At 41.1% G+C, this 17,325-nt stretch overlaps 1 non-coding gene across 1 annotated transcript; it reads right to left on the reverse strand.

The window, feature by feature from the left end:
- Positions 1-13,326: 13,326 nt before the first annotated feature.
- On the reverse strand, positions 13,327-13,518 carry LOC145356713 (U2 spliceosomal RNA). The gene has a single exon (XR_013889190.1). It is a non-coding gene; the product is annotated as a U2 spliceosomal RNA (small nuclear RNA).
- Positions 13,519-17,325: the final 3,807 nt, after the last annotated feature.

The raw sequence follows: 17,325 nt of genomic DNA on the forward strand, positions 1-17,325 counted from the left end.
TCGAGGAAAATGAATTTGGCTGCTAACAGCTGCAAATGTGAATGGGCCATGATTTATCTTGAGTTGAATCAGCAAATTCAAGGGAAAGCATTTTCACAACAGAAAAAAATCCCTTGCAAGCCAATTTTTTTCTCCGAGCAAGGTTGTGTTTAAAAATAAAAATGCCTCATGGAATAGTAAATCAAGTTAGTGTTTAATGATTAGCTCCGATCTGTTGAGATGAATCTTCTCACCCATATTTTCCCTCAGTGTTTTCTGACATGATGAATATTTTGACCTACCTTGCATTAAATTGATCTCTCTACAACCTGGCTATGACTGTAACACTACATTCTGCACCCTCTCCTTTCCTTGTCTATGAATGGTATGCTTTGTCTGAATAGTATGCAAGAAACAATACTTTTCACTGTATGCTAATACACGTGACAATAATCAAATGAGTTAATTTCTTGAATAGAGCATTGCAGGTGAATTTGACCACCTTGCTTTTTGTGATGGTGTTTCTTTTAAATAGATTACTACTTAGATGGTTGTTTGCCCCCCGCCACCCCAATCATCAAATGCAGCAATAGCTCAAGGACATATACGTATATTCTAGCTGCAGGATATTCACACAGGCCATTTAGACATCTGTTTTAGTGTTGCAGAGTCACCTTCAACTAACTGTAACCTTGTCCTTTTTCAGTACAGGTCTTCTGCATAGTTGGTATCTTTTTCCCCTGATGATCCAGTTGCTTATGACTAATGATGTGCAATTTTTGCTTGAAATACAGTTTTACATAGCACCTTGAATCTAGATAACCACCTTAAGCTGTTTTACAAGTATTAGCAATCAAGATTTGACATTGAGCCACATGAGATATGAGGACACATGACCAAAAGTTTTAAGGAGCGCCTTAAAGGAATAGTGAGTGGCGTAGAGGCTTAGGGAAAGAATTCCAGAGGCTAAGGCCAAGGCAACTGAAAAAACGGCCACCGGTGGCAAAGTGATGAAAATCTGGGATGTTTAAAGAGGCCATGATTTGAGTGGTACACAGTACAGAGTAAATGAATGGCATTAGTTTTAAAATTGTCATGTAGGTTCATAAATAGTAATTCAAGATGTTACTGAATTGGCATTAGAGAAATGGAAAAATGCCACAATTTGGCAGTGCTTTCATGTATACTTAAAGCTGCATAATTGCTTAGAACTCCTTGCAGAAAAAATACCTGATGAATTATTTAAAGACCTGTAAATTACCTCAAGTAAGCGTAGAACTGAGTGCGTAATTGTTTGAAAAATAAATTGTAAAGAAATGTAGATTTCACAGATTCGTTAAGTTGCATGTACTTGATGGGCATTCAAGTGAGTTTTCTTAATGAATGCTCTTGCATTCCTGTGTCCATAACCACATTTAAAAGACTACAACTTTCCAAAACAGCTGGGAACTCTTACTCAAAAACATGTGAAGGATCTGCTGAATTATGCGCCCTAACTTCCCAGCTTATTTTTGTACTTAAACTGTATTAAGATTACAAACAAAGTTCAATACGGACAATCCAAGTTATGCCAATTGAAAAGTAAAAAGTTAGGCACAAGTGATCAATGTTGGGGGAGGAGTGGGTATAATAAGCCAGGTTGGAATGCAGGAAGTAACTATATTGCTTGATGCAGCACTTAGCTGTGAAAGGCCACCGCACACAGTATATATGGTACTGGAGTAAATTGTCAAGTCTGTTGTATCAGAATCTTTAGAAGTTGTTCTTAAATGTCAGTTGTTAGCACTGCTGCCTCACAGTGACAGGGACCCAGGTTCGATTCCTGGTTTGGTCACTGTGCGAAGTCTACACATTCTCCCTGTATCTGCGTGGGTTTCCTCTGGGTGCTTTGGTTTCTGCCCACAGTCCAAAAGACATGCTGGTTAGGTGCGTTGACTGTGCTAAATTCAGTGTACCTGGAACAGGTGCCTTAGTGTGGTGATACGGGATTTTCACAGTAATGTCATTGCAGTGTTAAGGTAAGCCTACTTGAGACACTAATAAATAAATGCTACAATGTTCTGATCAGGCCACATCTGGCTATTGTGGTTATGCACAATTTTAGTTGTTGTGGCTGAAGTGTTCTAGGCCCAAGAGGTAATTCAGAATACAACATCAATGGGGTTAGCTTTGATTAATTTAAGGATGGGCTGGAGCTTTTAAAGCCTGGAAGAAAAATTTTGCAGAGGGAACATAAGTAGACAGATGAAAGAAAGGTATGTACTGGAAAAGGGAGGGTGAATCCAAGTTATGTTTACAGATGTTGCAAGGATAGTGAAAACTGAAGGCAAACGTTCAAGTTTATGAAGGATAAATTTAGGACAAATCTAAAGAAGTTGGTAGAGACTGTCAGCAAGAAAGAGTGAAATCCTGATGTTAGATTTTTAAAATTAACAAATAGATGCTGTAGGGATGTAATGGGGAAATATTATGGTTGGCTTTCTGGGTGGATGAGGTCTAATTGGTCCACCAGCCTCATGATTTGTGTATCTAAAACAACCTGGATTTATCAAATGAATTGACTGGATCATAGACTGACATTGAATACAGATGTGGAAGCTCTCAAGATTTTTCTCAGAGGTATTTATCAAGTTCTGTGTCACATTTAATGGCATTAAGTCATGTAAATTAAACACAGGTCTCACTGCCACAAATTGAAGTCAATTCTTGTCTTTGTCCCTCTTTGCTTGAAGCCCAAGCTGTAGAAATTTGCAATCACTGGACATATGGCCAAAAGTGTAGGCCCTCATTACTTGTTCCTATTCTTGTCCAATTGATCACCTTTATATCATTAAGAAAATAATGAATCAACAACAATGGTGTCAGGAATTATTTACTCCTGTGTTGCTGTTGCTGAGAATATTTGAACCGTCTTGAAGCCAATTTCCCAGCCTACACTACCTCAGCTGTTATAGTCGATCCATAAAGATACTGATTCTGTTCTTCACTATTTGAGATGGCATTACTAGTTATATTAAAGATCAATATCTTATGAATGATCTCTATGTACAGTTGTCATCTATTATTTCACTGAAAAGTGGATGATTTAATTACTTTCATTCTCTTTGATATAGGTAAGAAGACAACAATATGAATCTGTAGGTTTTTTGTACCAGTATATCATTTTTCAAACCTTTTTAAATGGGTCATCTTTCCACTTTCAGGATTTGTCCCTGGAAAAACTTTGCCCAAAGTCCAAACGACATTTACAAATTCTCACCTGTCTACTTTTGGCTTCATTTGTCACTATTTCTGCTGTCCATCTGCTCAACCATTCCTTCATCTCACCTTTGCCCTTATCCCTAGCAAAATTCTTGCCCTCTCCCACCTTGGTTTACTCCCTCAAATTGAAAGGTGCAAACTTGACCATATTGGGCTCACAACTAGTTCCACATTGTCTTGCTAGAACACAGAATCAGAATGGTTACAGCACAGAAGGAGACCATTTGGCCCATCATGTCCATGCTAGCTCTTGGCAGGAACAATTCACCTACTGCCTCTCTTCTGTCCTTTCCTCGTTGCCCTGCACATTTTTCTTTTTCAAATAATGATCAAATTCCCTTTTGAAATTCTCAATGAAATCTGCCTCCACCACATTCTCAGGCAGTACAGTATGTTCCAGATTTTAACCATTCGCTGTGTACATTTTTTTCTCAAGTTACCATTGCTTCTGATGCCAACTAATTAGGATGTGCCCAGTGGTTCTTGATTCCTCCACCAGTTGGAACAGTTTCTCCCTATCCACTCTGACCAGACACCTCATGATTTTTAATTCCTGTATCAAATCTCGACCTTCTCTAAGGAAAACAGTCTCAACTTCTCCAATCTATCCATGTAACTGATGTTCCTCATCCCATGAAACTATTCTCATGATTTTTCCCCCCCCTTTAATGCTTCACATCCTTCTAAAGTGCAACATACAAAACTGGAGGCAATGCAAGTTGAGGCCAAGCCAATGTTTTAGGGCTCATGTATAAAGCCCAGGATACATGTGACAATAATAAATCAAATTGTCACAAATTTTGTGCCCCTCTCCAGACAAAGTCTCAAATTAACCAATAAAAATAGAAAACGTTGGAAATTCTCATCAGGTCTGTCAGCATCCGTAGAGAGAGAATAAAGCCAACGTTTCAAATTTGGATCACCTTAGAGCTCCTTCCAGACTCTCAATGACGGCTCTGTTGTCTCTACAGATGCTATCAGGCTGCTGAGATTTTCCAGCTTTTTCTGTTTTTCATATTCCAGTGTCTGCAGTAACTTGAGTCTTGTATCAAATTGACCAGACTATTTGTAACCTCAGCATCCCGTTGGACCCAGAGCCAAGTATCTGATTCCATATCTTCCACTCTACTTCTACTTTGCCCTTTATGTTGCCCTTTTCCTACCTGGGAGCTGAACAGAGACAGAGGTTAGGAGAGGCATAAATAGATCTGAGGGATTGGAGCGTGGCCTTTTCTACCTGCAAACTAATTAAGAAAGTAATTAACTAAATAACACAGGTAACACTGGCAGTACAGTGCAATGTTGCAGCTGTGGAACGTGGGGGCTTTTGCACGCCAAAGCAATTCAAGGCAAACACGTCTGCAGAAAATATGTGTAGAGGAACTCCAGATTGGGATTATTGATCAGGAAGCTGAATTGCACAACATGAGAGAGGGCGAAATACCAGGACACATTGTTCCTCTTAGCATAGGGTTGGCTGTTTTGGCCAGCAGTGATGTGCCTGTGGGTGTGATAGGTAAAGGGACTAAGCAAACAGGAGTGGAGGAGCCTCAGACTTTGCAATTGTCAGACAGATTTGAGGTTCTCAAAAAATATATGGCCGAAAGTGAGACCTGCAAGGCAGGTAAGCAGGCTGGCATAGCACCATGATACAGGAAGCTGTTAGTGCTGATTGTCCCTTTACGGACAATACATGATCCTTACTCTGCTGTCATGCCATTAAAAGGACAATTACCACTGCCTCTTAAGGGGCAACACACTGTTCAAGCAGGGCAAACAAAAAGAAATGTAGTGGCAGTAAGGGATGTTATAGTGAGGGGAATTGATGCATCTCTGCACCAAAGAGTGAAAGTCCTGATGTCTGTATTGCTTGCTAGGGTTCAGACATCCACTCAGGTTTGGAGAGGATCTTGGAATGGGAAGATTGGGTTAAGTTTTAAGTTTAAGTTTTATTTAAGTTTATTTGTGTCAGGCTTATGTTAACATTGCAATGAAATTACTGTGAAAATCCCCTAATCGCTGCACTCCTGTGCTTGTTCGGGTACACTGAGGGAGAATTTAGCATAGCCAATTAACCTAACCAGCATGATCCAGTTGTTGTGGTCCATGTAGGTACCAATGACATGGGCAGGATGAGCAAAGGGGTTCTGTATAGTTAGTATGAAGAGTTGGGTACTAAAGAAAAAATTAGAATCTCAAAGAAAATAATTTTTGGATTATTACTGAGCTAGGTGCAAATTGGTATAGGACAAATAATATTAAAGTGGCTCAAAAACTGGTGTGGAAGAAATTAGTTCTTGTTTATGGATTATTGGCATTGGGGAAAGTGAAGGCTGTATTGTTGGAACGGTTCACGCAGGTTGGGACAAGTGTTCTAGCAAACTAATTAGGGGTTTTAAGCTAAACGAAGGGGTGAGGGATCAAGCTTGAGTAAATGTTGCAAATCAAGCAGTAGAGTCAAGGCAAGAGGGCAAGAGAGCAAAACAGCAATATGGGAAATGAGGATCAGAGTGTGGCAGGAAAGGATTTAGAAAAATACCTAAGAATTTACCAACAGTCAAAACTAAATGTCCTAAAATAACTAAAAGGCAAAACTAAAAGCTCTGTATCTGAATGTGCATAGTATTGATAACAAAGTAAATTGATAGCGCACATTGAAGTAAATTAATACAATCTGAGAGATTAGAGTGACATGGCAACATGATGACAAGGATTGGATCCTGAATATTGAGGGATATATTGTCACTGTACTATTAATCACAATGTATGGCAATTACATTAAGGGAATTATTAGTTAAACATGTGACATTTATTGTCCTATTAATAGAGACAGTTGGAACACTTTGGTGAGGAGGGATTCTTGTAGCACTGAGAAAGTCTTACAATAAACCAGCTTGAACCTAAAAGACCAGTTTGGGTTGATTCTTCCATCACAGCCACATGTTGTGATTAACATATATAACATTCAAGAAGAATAAGGAGCTGGGTAAAGGTGGAGGAGTAGCACCTTGTTTATCAAGGATTGCGTTGGTACGATAGTTAAGAGATGACGTTGGTTCAGGAGATCAGGATATAGAATTGGTTTGGGTGGAGATGAGGAACGATTGGGGAAAGGGGTCACTAGTGGGAGTAGTCTATAGACTGTCTAACAGTAACCACAATGTAGGACAAAGCTTACAAGAAGAAATATTGGGTGCTTGTGATGAAGGGATGGCAATAATAATGAATGATTTTAACCTACATAGGAACTGAAAAAATCAGCCTGGCAGTAATAGCTTGGATGAGAAGTTCATAGAATGTTTTCAAAGTAATTTCTCAGAGCAGCACATTCTGGAACCAACCAGGAAGTAGGTTATATTAGACTTGGTATCATGTAATGTGACAGGTAACTTCAGAGTAAAGGCACTCCGAGGTAGCAGTAACCAGCATATGATTAAATTTTACATGCGGTTTGAAAAGGAGGATAGTGGGTCTAAGACTTGTGTTTTAAACTTAAATAAGAGCAACTATGTGGGTGTGTCAGTTGAGCTGGCTGAAATGAACTGGGATACTAAGTTAGAGGATAGATCAATAGAGGAACAGTGGCAAAAAATTAAGGGGATATTTCAGAATATTCAGAATAAGTATATTTCTAATAAAAAGAAAAAGTCCTAAAGGAAGGACTTACCATCTATGGTTAAATAAAGGTAAGGAAAACACCAATGTAAGGAAAAAGGTTAATGGCAGGACAGAGGATTGATCAGAATATAAGGAAGAGCAGAGAATGACTGAAATGTTATTCTTTAAAGTTTAAAGTTTATTTATTAGTGTCACAAGTAGGCTTAAATTAACATTGCAATTAAGTTACTGTGAAAATCCCCTTGTTGCCACACTCCAGTGCCTGTTTGGGTACACTGAGGGAGAATTTAGCACGGCCAATGCACAGATCCAGCATGTCTTTTGGACTTTGGGAGGGAACTGGAGTACCTGGAGGAAACCCATGCAGACATGCAGGAGGAAGAACAGTACAAGAGGGGAATGTGAAAATGGATAACAAATGTTTCTACAGGTATTTAAATAGGAAGAAAGTAGGTAAAGCGAATGTTGGTCCTGTAGAGAATGACAGTAGGGAGTTAATTGTAGACAATAAGGAAAAGGCAGATGAAATGAACAAATATTTTGCTCCTGTCTTCACTATAGAAGGTACAAAAACATCCAGTAATAGCTGTCAATCAGGAGGTGGAAAGGAAAGAGGAACTTGGTGAAATTATAATCAATAGGAAAACGGTATTGAACAAACTGATGGAGCTGCAGCCTGACAAGTCTCTGGATTCAGATAAATTTCATTGTAGGGTCCTACTGAGGTAGTAGATGTCTTGGTGTTTTTCCAAAATTTGCTGGATTCTGGATATGTGCCATCAGATTGGGAGGCAGCATAAGGTGGCTCCTTTATTCAAGAAGGGAGGAAGGGCATAAACTATAGGTCAAGATAGCTTGACTTTTGTCTTGGGGGGGAAAGTGTTACAGTCAATCATTAACATCCATGTGGTCAAACTGTATAATAATATGGGGAGAAAGCAGGATTAGGCTGTTGAGTTGGTCAAACAGCCATGATCATGAATGGTGGAGCAGGCTCAAAGGGTTGAATGGCCTCCTCCTGCCCCAATCTTCTATGTTTCATGAGTGTATTATGCTGTTCTGGCTACCCTTCCATCTTCCACCCTTTATATACTTTAGCTCATCAAAAACCCGACTGCTTATATTCCATCTTGCACCAGGTCTGCTCACCTGTCACCCTAATGCTTTCTGACTTATGTTGACTCCTGGAAAATCAAAGCTCAAACTGAACATTCTCATATCTGTGCTCAAATCCTTTCACGGCCTCTTTTCTTCGTATCTTTGGAATATTCTCCCAGCCCTCTCAGAACTCGATTTCTCCAACTCTCATCCAGCTTCTAGTACTTCTGCTCTTTGATTACTTTGTTCAGGAGGTCACTGCTATTCAGCCTGATCATTTCCTTGCCAGGGACTTATTCGGTTCCAATGGGAATAATGAATAAATTCCGAGGGTGGGAATCTGGATTGACTTCTTCACTAACGAGGACAATTTGAACAACTATAACAACCCTGTTGCTGTTGTGACTAAAATCAGAAGGTGAACCTGGAACTTTGATACTACAGATGAAAGCAAACTGGGGAGAGAGCTGGTCATCTGGTCCAAGGTTGAAGTTTTTTAAGTTTGAAGTTTTTTTCTTAGTGTCACAAGTAGGCTTACATTAACACTGCAATGAAGCTACTGTGAAAATCCCCTAGTAGCCACACTCGGGCACCTGTTTGGGTAACACTGAGGGAGAATTTAGCATAGCCAATACACCTGGCCGACATGTCTTTCGGACTGTGGGAGGAAACTGGAGGACCCGGAGAAAATCCATGCAGATATGGGGAGAATGTGCAGACTCCGCACAGACAGTGACCCAACCCAGGAATCAAACCTGGGTCCCTGGTGCTGTGAGGCAGCAGTGCTAACCACTGTGCTACTGTGGCTGATGGAACTGCTGCTGAGCTGTCAGCTGAATGATCAACCTGAATAAACTGGCCATCTTTATTCTCGTACGTAATTACCGAGGAAACAAGGAGAGCGGTTATTGATAATGGAGGGAGGAAATCTCTTAGCACAAGTTGCCAAAAATTTCAGAACACCTTCAGGAATGTTTTTATCAATTTGTTTAGTAGCCATGATTATAATTATGTAAATAACATCATAAATCACCAATGAATGCAACTGTTCAGCAAGGCAGATTTTACAGTGTTCTACAATTGTGGCATGTTTACCTTGTGTCACAGAGAACATTCACAAGTTTATGATATTGGAAGTTTTACTTTTTTAAGAACATAAGAACATAAGAAATAGGAGCAGGAGTAGGCCATCTAGCCCTTCGAGCCTGCCCCGCCATTCAATAAGATCATGGCTGATCTGTTGTGGCTCAGTTCCACTTTCCCGCCCTCTCCCCATAACCCTTAATCCCCTCTCTTATCAAGAACCCATCAACCCGCTTCTTAAAAATATTTAGCGAGGCAGCCTCCACCACTTCAACGGGCAGAGAATTCCAGAGATTCACCACCCTTTGAGTGAAGAAGTTCCTCCTCAACTCCGTTCTAAACCGCCTCCCCTTTATCTTTTTTGGCTATTAACCTTTTCAAAGAATGCAATCAGACTACAATGAAGCAAACTGAACAGTTTATGTATCAGCGGGAAGGTGAGGAATTTGTTTCACTTAGAGTTCTATGAGACTATAAGGTATGGGAGCAGAATTAGACCATTTGGCCTATCAAATCTGCTCCATCATTCAATCACGGCTGATAGGTTTCTCAACCCCATTCTCCTGCTTTTTCCCTGTAATCCTTAATCCCTTTACCAATCAAGAACCTGTCTCTCTTTTATATATGCTCAATGACCTGGCCTCCACAGCCTTCTGTGGCAATGAATTCCATAGATTCACCACCCTCTGGGTGAAGAAATTCTGTCTCATTTCAGTTCTAAAGGGTCGTCCCTTTACTTTGAGGCTGGAATCTCCGCTACTAATGGAAACTTCTTCCCTGCGTCCACTCTATCCAGGCCTTTCAGTATTCTGTAAGTTTCAATGACATCCCACCTCCCCGCCCCCCCCATCCCCCCGCATCCTTCTAAAGTCCATCAAGTGCAGACCCAGAGTCCTCAGACGCTCCTCATATGTCAATGTTCATGCACATCTGTATCATATGACTGACATCTGTGGTTTGTTAATATGCATTTTGTACATCACACTGTTCAGAATGTTCTTGTTTATTAGCCAATGTATTCTATTAATGATCCGGAGTTGAGGGGGTTGAGCTATGAGGAGAGGCTGAATAAACTAGGCTTGTACTTGTTAGAGTTTAGAAGAATGAGGGGAGATCTCATTGAGACATATAAGATGATGAATGGGATGGATAGAATAGAGGTGGAGAGGCTCTTCCCGCTCAGAAAGGACAGTAGGACTAGAGGGCACAGCCTCAAGATAAAGGGGGGGCAGTTTAGAACAGAGGAGGAACTTCTTCACTCAAAGGGTGGTGAATCTCTGGAATTCTCTGCCCGTTGAAGTGGTGGAGGCTACCTCGCTAAATATTTTTAAGACGCGGGTTGATGGGTTTTTGATAGGCAAGGGGATTAAGGGTTATGGGGAGAGGGCGGGAATGTGGAACTAAGCCACGACAGATCAGCCATGATCTTATTGAATGGCGGGGCAGGCTCGAGGGGCTAGATGGCCTACTCCTGCTCCTATTTCTTATGTTCTTATGTAAAAGTTTGGTGACTGGAACAGTGGAATAATTTTGTATGCTACGTCCATGTCCCTACTCCGCTTCTCCTGCTCAATCACCCCATCATTGCCCTAGGAAGCCAGAAGTTATTAGCAAATGGTTTCCAGGTGCAGCCAGATCCAATGATTCAGATTGGCAACATTGAAGAGTTATGTTGATCCCTTTCACAATTGGAGAGACTCTTTGCAATGAATGGCTGGGAGGGTACAAAACTATCCCATTCAGCTTTTAAGTGGGTATCTACTCGCTTTTCCTACATGCAAGAAAGTCTGATAATTGAAGGAGTTATTTTGGTAAGCCTGCCCTTTCTTATTTTGTACCTGGGGTGAAGTACACTGGGGACAAAAGGATCTTTGCACTTATGGTAAATAAATCCAATCCATCTGAGTGGTATTAACGTGTTGATTTAGCTGAATTGGTTTCAGCTTTGCTGAAGGGAACAGCCAAGTGCATAATGTGCTGAGATAATGAATAATTTATCTTTATAGGAAGAGCCCATTTCCAAGTTGCGCTGACTCAAGAATAACATCAATAGAAAACTGATCAAATATAATCTGAATATAATTCAGTTAACCTGGTTCTGGGGATAAATAGATAATTTTGCTGTTGACAAACTTTTATAATTGGGTTTAAGGGAAACCTGCAGGAAATTACCTTACAAAGTTTCTTTACTGAAGTTTACTTCTAGCCTTCTGTCATTTTGCACAAACTAAAAGTTCAACCAATAATTTGATTATCAGGCCAATCCATCCACCCATCTTAGGGAATTCATAAAATTTAAATGATTGTGTTTGTGACAAAATTTAACAATGTATTTGCTCTCTTAAAGCTCAGAATCAGTATGTTTTTGTGGGAAGAAATGTGCCTTTTTCTACTCCCGGAGCTTGTATTCCAATTAAATAATTTAGCAGTAAGCTTTTGTGAGTATAAAATAAAGATGGTTATTTATCCTCACACATTTACCCTGAAATAATGCAACATTGCACACTCAGACCTTTGCAAGCACACACACACAGAGATTGGATACAGGTAGATATTATGCACTTTTACAGATTACAGTTAATTAAGTTTCTGGTGTATGATTTCTGGTCTCATTTGGCAGACCTGTAGTTTCTTGAATGTATTCGTTGATCTAAAGTTGAATTGAGGGTCTTGTAATGTGAAGGAGTAAACTTAGCAGTTTACAAGGCTTCTCAGATTCGCTCTCAGATGAACTTTGAAACTGGAACAGATTGAGCACTGTGGCTGTTTGACTACTTGTTAAGTTTCAGAGCCTGGTTCTCAAACTGGCTGATGCCTGGTTCTGGTAGATCTGCTGGTGTCTGGGGTAATAAGGATGCAGTCACTGGGACAGTCTGTGGTCCACCATTTGCATTCGTTTGTGTCTGATCAATGCTCATTATAACAGCTGTCCATTGGCATCCTGTCAGGACTTCCATTCTTGCATCACGCCAGCGTGAAATTGCCTCTGTCTAAGACCTGATTGTTAAAGAGTGGCATGCAAAAGGCAGTCCTCAGTTCACAAGAGGTTTTGAGATGAGTGCAACAAAGCCTTTCTGCCACAGTGCTGCACTGCTCCTGATGCACTCTTCATCAGTCTGCAGGGGCAGACTGGTCCCTGCCTTCCATTTTCATGCTGAGCTGGTCTACGTGGTCAGCATCGTGCTGATCCTCCTCCTCCAACTTGGATCAGTACCGTGCCTGGGGCTGAGGAATACAGGGATTTCCCAATATCTATCTGGACAGCACTGTGCTGCGGAATTCGGTCATCAAAGGACCAAATTTCTTGACCGGGGTGGGGGAGAGGGTGGAGTGTGAGTTGAAAAGCTTGTTGGTGGGGGGGGTGGAAATGTGGAAGAGGACGGTGCAAGGAAGTGTGGCAGGGTGAGGACTCCTGATGGCAGTGGCAAGGCGATGAATGAAGAGGGTGAACAATGGAAGGCAGAGGAAAGACTGGGAGGGAAACTAGATCCCAACAAGGCTACATTGAAAGCTCCAAAACAAGGGGGGGGGGGTCAAAGGGATGGAACATCCTTTTTTGGAAGGGGATGCACAAAGACTCCAGATGCATGGGAGAAGGTGGGTAAAGGACTAAGTGGGGCCAAGGGGCCTCACAGTGATGGGCTCAAGGGAAGGGTAGTTGAATTGATTTCTTGAGGACGCTAGCCTTTTCCCGCTGGGTTGCTGACATACTGCACCGTCTGGCGAAGACAGCTGTGCTGGAGAGAATGATAAGAGTGTGCTGGACTGGTGTTTCAATACGGCTTCGGGACCTTTGAACCTTGTCTGACAGCGGGTGGACGAATCAGCTGCTGGTTCACCTCTGCATAATTTAATGTCGTCCCAAGTGCAGAATCTGGTGTGGGATCCTGCTATTCTGGCCAGCGGGAAAGGTGCTACCAGAGCTGCCCACCACCACGCTTAGTCTCAAAAACGGAGATTTCCGCCCAATGTTTCCTGTCCCAGCCACTGGGATTTCAGTAAGGTCTGCATGAGACCTCCCATGACGTGACACTTTCTAATGAGCGGATTGTGTAGAAAGATCAATTACTGAACATTTTGACACTTCTTTCACTCATCGGATGTGGGTATTGCTGGCTAGGCCAGCATCTATACTTCATCTCTAATTGGGCAATAATTTTTTTTTTGTTTACTTTATTCCAATCCAATCAAGTCAAATTAAAGCTAATTCAGAGTCCCAACAAGTTGGGACATTCCCGATCCAAGCTGACAAGACAGGGCTCTCACCTCCTGTCTTAGGCTTGATCTACATGATCCAAGCTGATTGGAGTAGGTGTAGCTCCACCTCCAAGGCTTGATCTAATTTGCATCTTAGCCAAAAGGCCGAGATGCCACTTTAAAAAATTGCTTCAAATGAAGCTGAAATGTAACCTAATGACTTCCATCAAGCGCAGCATGTTGATACTACACTTGATCTTAGCCAAAAGGCCAAGAAGCAATAAGCAATAATCGCGCCTCGGTTAAACCTTATCAGCTACGATACTGCCACATTGGGCACTAAATGCTAGTCTAGCCACTGACACCCACATCCCCTAAATGAATTTTTAAAAATCTATGTTGGCCTATATAATGGTCAACCACATTTTTGTGAATCTGAATGTTGTTCCTTTGTTTAAGAAGGGTAGCAAGAATAATCCAGGTAATTACAGGCCGGTGAGCCTTTCATCAGTGGTAGGGAAATTATTGGGAGAACTTCTCGAGCCAGGCTTTATTCCCACTTGGAAATAAGTGGACGTATTAGTGAGAGGCAACATGGTTTTGTGAAGGGGAGGTCGTGTCTCATGAACTTGATTGAGATTTTCGAGGAAGTGACAAAAATGATTGAGGGTAGGGCAGTGGATGTTGTCTACATGGACCTCAGTAAGGCCTTTGACAACGTCCCTCATGGCAGACTGGTGCAGAAGGTGAAGTCGCATGGGATCAGAGGTGAGCTGGCAAGGTGATTACAAAACTGGCTTGGTTAAAGAAGACAAAGTAGCAGTGGAAGGGTGCATTTCTGAATGGAGGGCTATGACAAGTGGTGTTCCTCAGGGACCAGTGCTGGGGCCTTTTCTGTTTGTAATATATATAAATGATTTGGAGGAAAATGTAACTGGATTGATTAGTAAGTTTGTGGACGACACAAAGGTTGGTGGATTTGTGGAGAGCGATGAGGACCATCAAAGGATGCAGCAGGATATAGATCAGTTGGAGACATTGGGGGAGAGATGGCAGATGGAGTTTAATCTGGACAAATGTGAGGTAATGCATTTTGGAAAGTCTAATACAGATAGGAAATATACAGTAAATGGCAGAACCCTTAAGAGTATTGATAGGCAAAGGGATCTGGGTGTACAGGTACGCAGATCACAAAGTGGCAATGCAGGTGGAGAAGGTAATCAAGAAGGCATACAGCATGCTTGCCTTCATTGGCTGGGGTATTGAGTTTAAAAATTGGCAAGTGACGTTGCAGTTTTATAGAACCTTAGTTAGGCTGCACTTGGAATATAGTGTTCAATTCTGGTCGCCACACTACCAGAAAGATGTGGTGGCTTTGGAGAGGGTACAGAAAAGATTTACCAAGATGCTGCCTGGTATGGAGGGCATTATGAGGAGAGGCTGGAGAAACTTTGTTCTCATTGGAGTGACGGCAGTTGAGGGGTGACCTGTTAGAAGTCTACAAGATTATGAGAGGCATGGACAGAAAGGATAGTTAGAAGCTTTTCCCAGGATGGAAGAGTCAATTACCAGGGGGCATAGGTTTAAGGTGCGAGGAGCAAGGTTTAAAGGAGACGTACGAGGCAGACTTTTTACAGAGTAGTGGGTGCTTGGAACTCATTGTTGGGGGAGGTAGTGGAAGCAGATACGGTAATGACTTTTAAGGGACATCTTGACAAGTACATGAATAGGATGAGAATAGAGGGATATGGTCCCCAGAAGGGTAGAAGGTTTTAGTTAAGTTGGGCAGCATGGTCAGTGCAGACTTGGAAGGCTGAAGGGCCTATTCCTGTGCTGTAATTTTCTTTTTTTTTAGACTTATGTGGGGTTATGGAGATAAGGTCTGTGTGGGATTGTGGCTGGTGCAGACTCGATGGGCCAAAAGGCCTCCTTCTGCACTGTAGGGATTCTATGATTCTACATATAGGCCACATTTCTTGCCCTAAAAGGCACTAATGAACCAGATGGGTTTCTCCAATTACTCTTTTATGGTCATCGTTAGACTTTTAATTCCAATTGTTAATGGATCTCTGGATTACTAGTCCTGTGACAACACCATTATGCCGCCCCTCCCCCATTGTTATGTTATCGAAAATGACATTCCATATCTTTAACATTTTTTCCCTCTAGACACCCTATAATGGAAAATGGCTAAGACTGGTATATCACACATTAATGTCTAAACTGCATTCGTGCCATTACTGGGATTTTGTTTTAACCACCTAGCTGGTTGTGAATAAGATCTTGTCAGGGTACAATCATACTGTTGACCTCAACGATGAGCTAACACATCGTGTGGTACTGCTTCCCGGTTGATTTCTCTGAAACATATCAAACATTAACCGATTGGTGTATATGATCTACTGACTTCTGGATCTTGATCTATTGAGAAAATAATCCCATAAACTTGCTTTCGGTTTTCTTAATGTTAACATTCCCTCCAAAATAGATGATGAATTCCAAGAGGCAATGGAAAGTGGCAAAGTAAAAGTTTGAAAATATAAGTAGGAAGTTGTAGAATCGAGGTCACATTTTTTAAATCCATTGATTCATCGGACATGGCATCACTGGCTGGTTAACATTTATTGCCCATCCCTAGTTGCCCTTGGACGGCAGTTGAGTCAATCACATTGCTGTGTAGACCAGACCAAATAAGGACGGCAGATTTCCTTTCCTAAAGGACATTAGTGAACCAGATGGGTTTTTCCAACAATTGACAATGGTTTCATGGTCATTGGTAGATTCTTAGTTCCAAATTTTTTATTGAATTAATTTATTGAATTCAAATTCCACCAACTCTCGAGGTGGGATTTGAACCCAGGTCCCGACAACATTAGCTCGAATTTCTGGATTAATAGTCTAGCGATAATACTGTTACGCCATGGCCTCCTGATAAAATCAAAATGATAGAAGAGAAAGATGGTGAGCAAGAAGTAAGGGTAGGAATAATGAGCGTGACCATAATAAAGAAAGTCTAATGCTGTTTGAATTGCAGGGCATTTTATTTGCAGGGTTTATTGTTACCCCAGAGTGTGGCGACTAGGGGATTTTCACAGTAACTTCATTGCAGTGTTAATGTAAGCCTACTTGTGACTAATAAATAAAAGATAAGTAATAAATTTTATTAAAAAACATTCAGAGCATCTTCTCTGGTGATTTCCCTGAAAGTATTTTAAAAGATTTTATAGCAAAGTAGCCACATGGAGATTAAAAAGCTTATGTACTTTAATTGAAATATTTTGACAAATCTGAAATCAATTTGTTTTTATCCCATTCTAATTGCGTTTTAAATCCATAACCTATTTTTGTAGAAGCCATGTGCAAGCTAGGCCATATGTAGTGTTCAATATCATATATGATGAAATTCTTTGTTTTAATTTTTTCATGGGCATTATCTTTATGGATTTCAATATTAAATCTAAATCTATCTAGAAAGCATTCCATTTTGAAGCTGTTCTATTCTATTTTTTTAAGGAAGATTTAGATGATGGAATCAGTGTGAATCTTCCTGTGAAGTTGTGAAGGGACTATTGCTTTTAGTGAAATCAAAGACTTGAATTCATTGCTGCATCATTTCCAGAACCCCCAACTGTGATCAAAGCTTCATTAAAACTCAATGGAACAATTAGCTCATAACCAGCAGAGCAACAAATGAGATGTTCTGGACTTTGTTAGAATGTTTTCTTTTAACTTTCAGATTAGTAAACTGCCTATTTCATTTTCAAAGTGGTGGTTAGAGCACTGCTGCCTCGCAGCTTCAGGGGCCTGGGTTCAATTCCGGCTTTGGGTGACTGTGCGAAGTTTGCACGTTCTCCCTGTGTCTGCGTGGGTTTCCTCTGGGTGCACTGGTTTCCTTCCACAGTCCAAAGACGTGCGGGTTATGTTGATTATGCTAAATTGCCCCTTAGTGGGAGGGCAAATACATGCAGTTACTGGGATAGGGCCTCGGTAAGATTGTTGTTGATGCAGGCTTGATGGGCTGAGTGGCCTCTTTCTGCACTGTAGGGGTTCTATGGATTCTATTCTATGATTATTCTGAGGACTCACGTT

Source organism: Carcharhinus amblyrhynchos, chromosome 21, assembly GCF_965287045.1.
Source record: "Carcharhinus amblyrhynchos chromosome 21, sCarAmb.v2.hapA, whole genome shotgun sequence".
NCBI classification, from domain to species: Eukaryota; Metazoa; Chordata; class Chondrichthyes; order Carcharhiniformes; family Carcharhinidae; genus Carcharhinus; species Carcharhinus amblyrhynchos.